The sequence below is a fragment of the Arachis ipaensis genome, chromosome B4, assembly GCF_059453495.1.
Source record: "Arachis ipaensis isolate K30076 ecotype BB chromosome B4, ASM5945349v1, whole genome shotgun sequence".
Taxonomy (NCBI): Eukaryota; Viridiplantae; Streptophyta; class Magnoliopsida; order Fabales; family Fabaceae; genus Arachis; species Arachis ipaensis.
In genome coordinates this window covers 110,375,839-110,386,460 of record NC_142439.1, presented here as the reverse complement: position 1 = coordinate 110,386,460, position 10,622 = coordinate 110,375,839, and the positions used below count along the sequence as shown (strand labels likewise).

At 27.7% G+C, this 10,622-nt stretch overlaps 1 pseudogene across 1 annotated transcript; it reads right to left on the bottom strand.

Annotated features, from left to right (window-relative positions):
* Positions 1-1,971: 1,971 nt before the first annotated feature.
* Positions 1,972-7,807, bottom strand: LOC107639225 (uncharacterized; annotated as a pseudogene). Its single transcript, XR_015880696.1, has 5 exons — positions 7,634-7,807; positions 7,328-7,426; positions 4,063-4,844; positions 3,515-3,877; positions 1,972-2,788 (listed from the first exon to the last, which is right to left on the bottom strand). The product of XR_015880696.1 is annotated as an uncharacterized LOC107639225 (transcript).
* Positions 7,808-10,622: the final 2,815 nt, after the last annotated feature.

Here is a 10,622-nt window from a genome sequence, read left to right as displayed (position 1 = left end):
ATGATAGAGAATTAATTATTTAATTACACAGATAAAATTAGTTTAACAAAAAATTAGCCAGTATAAAAGTAAGTTTAACCAACTTCACAAATATTTAGCAATATGCCTATTTGAATAGAATAACTTAAACTATGTGAGATATATGCATTTAAGCTTGAGAATCACCAATTTACTAAATTTAATTCTAATTTAGAACCAAAAGCACAACAACAACAATATCACATCATTATAGCATTAGAACTCACAAAAGTCTAATAGCCTAATCTAATCCTATCTTAACCACGTAAGTTCACTAAACAGAAAAATTATTTCTAATTAAATTATAATACTAATTAACAACTAAAACCTAAATTAATCCTAAATTTAACAAGAACTAAAACAAAAATTTATTTACTGGAAAATGCAGAAACGGAAGTGGACGGGAGAATGTTGGTGGTGGTTAGTACTGTTGGTGGCAACTGACAGAACTAGATAGCAGTGAGAGAGAGAGAGACGCTGCTAGAGAGGATGCGGTGGTGGGGTTGAGATGCAGCGGGACTGACAGAGTGGCGGGAAGGAGAGGGTTAGAGAGAGTGGAAGAAGAAAGGGAAGAGAGAGACGGATTGAGGAGGCATTGGTGGGGCTGACGGAGCGGCGGGGAGGGAAAGGGTTAGAGAGAGTAGGAGAAGAAAGGGTAGAGGGAGAGATATTCAAAATGAAGGAAGAGAGTGTTCGCGCTTCGAATTTAGGGCAAAATTACTGTCGAAAAAATCTGACAGTATAGAATGCAGCATTTTCATTAAATGGGTTTACTGGCAGATTTATCCGACGGTAAATCCAATACTAACTTACGCACCTATTTTTTTATTTTTCTCCAATTATTACCGGCGAATTTACCGTTAGAAATATAAATCCACCGATAATAATTTAACTTGACGAATTCGACGTCTTCAGCGCCAGTAAATTTCTGCTACTCTGCAATACTAAATCTGACGGTGCTCAGCATTTTTCTTGTAGTGTAAACCAAATTTATCTTTTCCAGTGAGTAAAATTAGTCAATTTATGCATAGTCCGTTGCTGGCACATTGAAAGGCAGTGAAGAGAGTTCTTAGATATATGCAAAGCACCAAGCATCATGGTCTGGTTCTACATAAGAAATATGCCATGAGGTTGTATGGTTTTTCTGGCTCAGATTGGACAATAGATGCTGAGGATCGCAGGTTAGTGTTAGGTTACAGTATGTACCTTGGTGCTAATTGGATTTCTTAATCTTGTAGCAAACAAGTAACTATTTTAAGATTTTCTACTGAAATTAAGTTTCGGAGCCTGACATCTTATGAAGCATAAATGGAATGGTTGCAGAATTTGCTTAATGAATAAGATGTAAAGTTGAATACTCCACCAACAATTTATTGTGACAACCTCAGCACTGTATTACTTATGGCAAATCTTATCTTACACAGTAAGACAAAATATTTTCAGCTTGAGGTTCAGTTGATTTGAGATAAAATTCAGAAGAAACTGCTTCATGTTGTCCATGTCCCAGGAACTGATCAAGTGGCAGATTTGTTGACTAAACCTCTCACAACAACAACATTTGAAAGGTTGAGGTCCAAATTGAGAGTTATTCCTAGGCCAACTATTAATTTGAGGGAGGTGTTAGTACACAGCATAATTGCTTGACTCCAAAACAAGAAAATCAAGGCAGTAAAAATTGGTTGGAAAATGGTTTGATTAGTTACAGCTTTATTAGGTTTAGCTCTTTGAAATCCAACTATATAAATGATTAGTTGCTGAGCCTTGTGTGGATCTTTAGTCATTCATTCTATTTCAGATTACTTCTGCAGTAAATTACTGCAGAACATTTTTCATCCATTCTCTGTTCTGAGTTCTTTACTTTCTTTCTTCTAATTCTCTCATCACAAAGTACTTATCATACATTGTAAAACCCTTACAATTTGAACATTAAATAGATCATGCAGTAAAATATAGTTGAAGTTATTTTTACTGCATACTCAAACGAAAATACTTCCAAAATGAGATACTCCACTTTACATTATGTTCATATTTACATCTAATATAAATAGTCGATTCCTTTTATTTGGAAATAAAAGAACACAAAATTAGTGAATGCCTCCGAGAGGAGGAGGTGGTGGTAGGGGTGGGGGGCGGCGAGGTAGGGAGCGAGGAGGCGGCGAAAACATTTGACCAGAATTTCTCACTCTTGGATGTTTATAGTAGCCGAGGATAGTATAGATGGTCTGCATAAGAGCGTAAAGAGATATCATTCCAATGAGAAGGTTGTAACCACGCAACACAAGTCGGTCAAAGTGGCGAAAAACTGTTGGGATCTAAGAATGGCGCAGTATTATGGAGTATTTTTTTATGCCGAGGCAACATGTGCCGTGATAGGAGTTAATCACGCTAACCATTTCCCAGTAAGGAGAATCACTTGCCTTGTCAGAATCAACTCCATGGATGATGGAACGGAAGAACTCTAACAATTTGCGGTTGCCCAAGTCCAAGTGATCCACTATCACTTGTTTATCTTTGAGAAGCTGAACATCGTTTTCGCAACACATTAAGCCGTTGAAAAATAATGCAGCCCAAGTACACTTGTGTTTGCAGCTGAATCCGTTGTGGCTTTGCTCCCAAGCAATGAGATTCCGCCACGTCACTTCTGTTGATTTTGTGATGTGAAGCTGTGGAATTTCCAGAGTTCCATTGGTCCTCTGAAATTTTATGTTAAAGTTGAAGCCCCTTATTTCATTTGGTCCTTGAGTTTGGTTCTCATGCTTTTCCTCGTTACCTACAGGTGCAGGTAATCAAACCTAATAAATTGCGTGTAAAAAGTTTAAAACTAATTAAAATTAGGTACATGCTACGTGACTAGTATAATTATAAATTTTTATAATATTTAAAAAGCATTACTATAATTAGAGTAATTTTTTAATATTTAAAATAATTGTTAATTTAAAAAATAAAAGCAAAAAATGTTACAAAAATATACTAAAAATTTGTTTTTAATTTTAGTAAAAAAATTTTTAAAGTTGTATAGTCACAGTAACCACATTAACAACTACTATAAATTATATCTATTATGTAATTAAATACAAAAGAAATGATAGTGGTATAACTTAAGCTATAACATCTAAATTATTTGATTTATATATCAAATATAATTAAAATTATTCACTAAAATTAATTATTAGTGTAAAATATATATAAAATATAAAATATATATTAAAAATAAATAAAAATATTATTTGTATACTAAAATTAGCCATTATGTATCGGTGTATAAATATATGTATAGTTTAACTTATTTTTAATTTATATTTTGTATTTCAATGTGTATTCTATACGGATAAATAATTTTAGTAACTGATTTTAGTATACACCTAACATGATTAAAAAATAAATTAAATTACACAAATAAATGATTAATTTTGGTATGCAAATAGCATTTTTGATATCCAATAATAAAGACCAAGATCATCACAAAAAATAAAAAAAAATAAAAAATAAAACTTACTGCGTATAGTTTTGATTATTGTAACCCCAGTACCTGCAAGAATGGAAGCACATCGATTGAGTTGAGCATAGGAAGTAAGCTGCTGAACATTGCTGGCAGCATCGGTAGTTTCTTCTCTTATCCCCTTCGCATCTTCCACATCATACCCACAAACGAAAGCACAATTGGCACAGGTATTCAATACCGTTTGGAAGTTATTAACACATTTAATGCTGAACATTGCTGGCAGCATCGGTAGTTTCTTCTCTTATCCCCTTCGCATCTTCCACATCATACCCACAAACGAAAGCACAATTGGCACAGGTATTCAATACCGTTTGGAAGTTATTAACACATTTAATACTATTGATCTTTGGAATACACCTGTATGTTCATAGGATGTTCTCTTCAGACTCAAACTTGTCTTAATTATAAATTATAACAAGTTTTAAAAAATTGTAACTAAAATTGTAATTATAGTTCATATGTAATTATTAGACCTTAGATACCTTTCAAAAACTAATATGCAGTCGGACATTTTGAAATTGTAAAACGGAATAAAAATGCACCTGTCGTCGTTTCTCTGAACCTGTTGCTCTCCTTCCTCTTCTTCACTATCTTCAGAGATGTAGGAGTGGATAAGTTCAAGAAAGTGACGAGACGCAACACCAGGGTTAAAGTCCGGCTTGAATCTTTCGTCCGGGATGTAGCCAAAGAAATTCAGTGCCAAACTTTCAATTGAAATATCATCCTCAACTAGAATTATTTCAGACAACTTATGGAGAATGATAAGCGGTATTTGGTTCTCCAACACCAACAAATCAGTCACTACCTCCCCTGTTCTCTTTACTTTGCCATCCGGGTTGGGAGGCGCCAACCGGCTTTTAAGTTTTTCATTGAATTCCTTTGAAGAACTAATGAGAAGCTCAAGCAAGAAACCAGCGTCAGACAACATGATATTCGCAAGGTCGTTCCATTCCATCTTCAGATCATCTGCATAGTTTGCGCGAACTTCTTTTTCCAACTTCAAAATGGCCTCCATGCATTCTTGAAGCTTTATTTTTGCTGGTTTGTTTGGTCCCCGATGAAGAAGAGATTGCATGGAGTGCAATTTGATGTTTTGCCATTTCATTAGGTCCCTTCTAGCTCCCTTGTAACGAGGGCCGATGGAAATGGTCTTTGGCATGAAAGCGTTCTTGTTACCTTCACGGAGTTTTCTTGGGACATTAGAAATTCCAATTGGCTCAGAGTGTGCTTGGAAACTGCCTAGTAATGCTTTCGACGATTCCTTCCATCCATTCAAGTCGCCGTCTTCCATTCCATTGTTAGGAACATCATTTGCCGCCATTTCCTGAAACAAATTCATTAATTGGCTACCTGCCTTGATGAGAGTTGCATTGTTATTCTATTCAAATTTAATTTCTTCATAAATGCTTATGCCATCCACACAGAGGTATATACTAAACTCACTCACGAAATTAATTTCTAATATAAAATATATATTAAAAATAAATTTAATAATATATATATTTATACACAAATATATAATAACTGATTTTAATATTTTACTCTTCTATGCATATGGACCTTAGCTTATTATTTCAACCACTGTATCTTGGATAGCTATATTTGTAAAGAAAAACAAAATTATAAATTTAAAATTTAGAACTTAAAAAAAACCAAAGATGATAGCATGGTGGTCGAGGACTCGAGGTTAACAAGTGCCTGGTCAAAAGTGACGGTAAATTGCTGGTGGTGGGGAATAAAATGATAGTGTGGGAGGAAGGAGCAAAAAGGGAAAAAGAGTAATTTAAATAAAAATAATTAGTTTATTGGTTGAAACTAATAGGTTTAAAAATTATTTTATTTTATGAATTGTCAAAATAATAATAATAATAATGATACTTCCAATTGACATAAACTAACTGCCATAGAGTAAGGTCACAAATTAAAATTAAAATGTATCAGTTAATTAAAGAAAAAATGTGAAAGAGTATTTGCTAATTTATATAATATTATTTATTTCGTTTATAATGAAAATGAGATAGATATATTTGTATCTTGTATATAATATATAAATGAGGTATGATCACACAAATTTAACATGCATATTATTGACCAACTAAAAAGAGTGTGTTTATATTATGCTTTTTAGTTTAGAAGGTAAAATTAATATATTTTTTAATTTAAATCATATAATTTTTTGTAATTTAAAAATTTTAATTGTTAATTTTTTTTAAAATAAATTGTTTTAATTTATATATTTTCAAAAAGTAGTTTCCAATCAAATAAGAAATTGAAAAATTCAAATTGATTCAAATTGTACTATAAATACATTCTTATTATTTTGAGGAGATTATATTTTTATATTTATAAATATAGTGTTATATACATATATCTGATTTACAAAATAAACAAATATATAATAAAAAATATTAAGATATATCTCATTTTCAAATGAGATAAAGGTAAATCAAGTGTGGCTTTATATACATATATCTGATTTACAAAATAAATAAATATATAATAAAAAATATTAATATATATCTCATTTTCAAATGAGATAAAGGCAAATCAAGTGTGGCTTATCTCATTTAAACAAGATATATAACTACTTTTTTCGATCCTATGGTAAACAAGATGTACAATAAAAAAAAATTTAATTATTTCACAAATTATATATACTGATAAATAGAATATCTAATTTATTTAGTTATAAAAAATCCATAAAAGGCAGGATGTGAATTATATTATTTATATTAGTATTTATCTTTATTTAGTTTTAATAAATATATTATAAATTGCTTTATACTGAAATATTCTTATTATTAATTATGAAATAAATAAAATGTTTTTTAATTTATATATATTAAATTATCCTTTGTAATTTTCTCGCCAACATAAAAATACTCCCTAGTTAATTTTTAAAGGACTAAAGTGATCTTTTAATATTAATTTTTTTAATTCTATTTTAAATTAAAAATTTGATCTTAAAATGACCAAAATTCTAAAAAATTATTTTAGTCCTTTAAAAAATTAACAAATAAAAAGTAATTTTGTATTTTTTTTTCAGTATGAGTTAAAGGATATTGTTGTAAGAAAATTAAAAATAGTTTAGTTATTTTTAAATTAATTAAAAAATATTTTAGTCATTCTAGAATTAATGATGAGGATATTTTGATATATTATATATTACATTTTAAAAAAAGTAAATAAATAATATTAATGAAAATAATATAGTCTATATATTGTCTTTTAATTAGTCCACGTTGTATTTGTACGTACTAATTTTTCGCCATACAGAACAAATAGCTTGCTGTTTTAAAAATATTAAAAAATATTAATTTATTGAATGATATTACATATTCAATTTTTTTTTATAAATTAAGTCTAACAAAATTAAATAATAAAATCTAAAATAATGTTAATCGTAATTAATTTTTTATTATTTTAAATTAATTTAATTAAATTTAATTAATAAAAAGACTTGAATTTATAGTATTGTTGTAATTTCTATAACTAATGAAGTGACTGTATAAAAATTTTCCATTAACATCATAATATAAAATAAAAAAAGAATAATATTATACCATTAACAAATATTTTTTTTTGTCTGATCAATAATAATTTATATTTATATTTATCAAAATTTTACACATATAAATTAATATAAATTATATTTATATTTTTTTTGAATTTATATTCATAAATTAGTAAAAATTATTTACTAAAAATAATTTAATATTTATGCAGCCAAAAATACTAAAAATGGTTGGCAGAAGAATTTCTCATCATAAGAAATTTATATAAAACTATATAAATATTAGTTAAGACCTGTGGTCTTCTCAATTAATGGATCGAGCGTTGTCGTATTAGGAACGATTTCGTCTCCCTGCGAACGAGCACCACGCAAGTGTGACCTGTAAAACACTCCTAAAAGTTTTAAGTTAGAAGCTTAGAATGATTTCAATAGTTTAGTGTAAGTTTAAAAAATCTGAAGGGCTTAGAAACCATTTCAGTGATTGATAATTGATTGAGCAAAAAATTAAAATTATATAGTCAATGAATTATAATAATGGCTATATCTAATGATTATACGATTTAGAAGATTGTTCATTTGAACGAGGGTCTATTACATACCTAGCCCTGTAGAAGAGGATTGCAGAACAAAAGAGTAGAGTAGCAAGGATAGAATGAAGATAGTTGCAGAAAGGATATATGAAAGCCATATATGTGCTAGAGCAGCAAGCTATTCCCTTTTATAGGAAGAGGTGATGATGATCTTGTAACAACCATTCGAGAAACGACATCATTATTGCCACCTTTAATTTCATAAACTGACTATGTATGAGAATGTTTTAAAAATTAAAATATTGATATATTAAATAATTTATTTTAAGTTGTTTAAAATATTCAACAATATTTGTCTCAGCTCGTTCTTACTTTTTTTTTTATCACTTACATAACAATTTGTTTGTAATTTGGATTTTTTAAATTTTAAATTTTTATTTTAGAAAATAAAATGTAATTTTTTATTTTTAAATATTTTTTATATTTTTTTATCTCAAAAACAAAATAATAAAAAATTATATTTTATTTTCTAAAGTAAAATCTAAAATTTAAAAGATTAAGGGCCGTTTGAAAATTTTAAAAGTAATTTTTTTTGAGTTTTTGACTTATGAAAAGTAGTAGTATTAATGTTTGGTACAATTTTTAAAACTAAATTGCTTCTTTTTAAGAAGCTATTTAAGAACTCATAGAAAAGTTAAAAAAAATGACTTCTCTCATAATACTATTACTTTTTATCACATTTATATAAAATAAATATTTTTAAAACTAAAAATTCAAATACAAAATAACTTATTTATAAACTATTTTTAGTATAATTATTTATTATTTAAGTTATTTTTTCAAAAAAAAATTAATTATACTGTTTACCCAAACTATACCTAAATCAAACATTTATTTGTATCTTGCTTTATCATTTTATGGAGCTAGCATTGTACATGCGAGTAATAAATATATATCATCAATTGAACGTCAATTATTATAACTATACTTATAATTTATAAACATAATTTTTTCCTTAAAAAAATACTACAATTTTAACTAGTATGAATTTTTTTTTTGTTTTACATTTATTATGAGTAAATAGTTAAAAATTTAAACTAAAAATATTTTTTTAAAAAAAAATTGACAAGACAACTCAAAAAATTCTATAAGCTTTTTAAAGTCTATGTGTTAACCATTTTAATTAATAGTTTTTACAAAAAATTTAAATCTAATCTCTTTAATAACACAAATCGAATCGAACCGAGTGACGAATTTTTGTCTGATAGCCTGCTCAATTCCACCTCTATTGTGCATGATACTTTGAAGGGGAAAAGATCTACTTTTAAAATCTTATTTTATGGTGAAAATTAAAATAAATATGTCATGAGCAAGATTTACGTAACATAAAGATGCAAATTTAAATGTTGACATTTTTCATGTAACTAAGTTAATAAAAAAATTGATTTATCTTTTATAAGAGGTTGTTAACTGATTTTTTTTTTCGCTTCATCTTAATTTACAAGATATTTTTCAACTGAACTTATTACAAATATAATAAACATGGAAAAAAGTTATTACATAATACATATTTATTATCCATTTTATTATATATTACTAATTTTATAACGAAAATGTATTATATATTATCCTTTTGTTATAATTGAAATTAAATTTTTAATTTTTTTTAAAATTAAAAAGTTCTCTCCTCATCCCTCTTATTTTTTCTATTTCTCTCATTCTTTTACCGACTCTATCTTTCTTATATATCATTATCAATAACTAATTACAAATTTGACCATCAAAATATATAACATAACATTCTCTAATTACATTTAAATTAAATTAAAATTAAAATATTAAAATTAAAATTAAAATATAACTATATTATATATTACTAACTAATTTAATAACCAAAATATGTCACATAATACTCTTTTATTTAAATTGAGAAAAAATATTTTTTTTTAAATTAATAAACTCCCTTCCTACATTCTCTTATCTACCTCTCTTTTATTTTTTTTTCTATTTCTCTCTATCCTTTCCACTCTATATATAATTTATAATTTATATTTTATATTAATAATTTGACAAGTCAAAATGTAACTAGATATTTTTTCATTACAACTAAAATAAAATTTTTCTTTTCAAAATTAACAAACTCTCTCTCACATTCTTCTTATTTATCTTTCTCTCTTTTCTCTCATTCTCTATTTTTCTCTACCTTTTTGTTCTACAAAAATAAAATTAACAAGATAATATAATTCAAATTAATATTATTATTATTATTATTATTATTATTATTATTATTATTATTATTATTATTATTATTATTATTATATACATATTTTTTATTTAGTTTTAAATTTTTACTGCTTATATATATCTTTTTAATCTATATTTTCTCTTCTCTTCTCTTCCTTGAAATATTTATTACATGTAATTTGGAGAGTGATAGAGTAATGGATAAGTTGAAATGAATCAGCTAAACTAAGTAGCTGAGTCAGCAGAGTTACTTCCAATCTCTCTCAGTTAGATTAATTACAAATTAACTATCATTAGGCTCAATATATATATAGTCAACTGTTAGTTATAGTGTGTGTGTAACAATTTAGTTCACCTTTACCAAAATTAGTGAAACCCTTCTCTCTTCTTCTTCTTTGTTCTATCACTCTTCGCTCCTTTCTTTTAATTCTCTCTTCTTGTTCTCTGTTCTACCACTCTTCATTCCTCTTGTTTAGTTTAGCACGGATACTTTTCATGGTATCAAAGTACGATTCGTTCAATCATCATGGAGGTAAACATAGGAATCGCTGAAGCTCATGTTCAGCACCAACCTAACTTCACGTCCTCACCGATTTCAATAAAACATGATGAAGACAACTTTCTCCAATGAAAAGATCAAGTGGAATCGACAATCGAAGGACACGATCTATTAGCACACATCACAGGAGAAGATATTCCAGCTCAGTATACAGCTTCAGGAGAAAAGAATCCAGAATTTGCAAGGTGGAAGCGACAAGATGCTCTGCTCAAATCTTGGTTATTAATTAGCGTCAATGACTAAGCCTTTCACTAC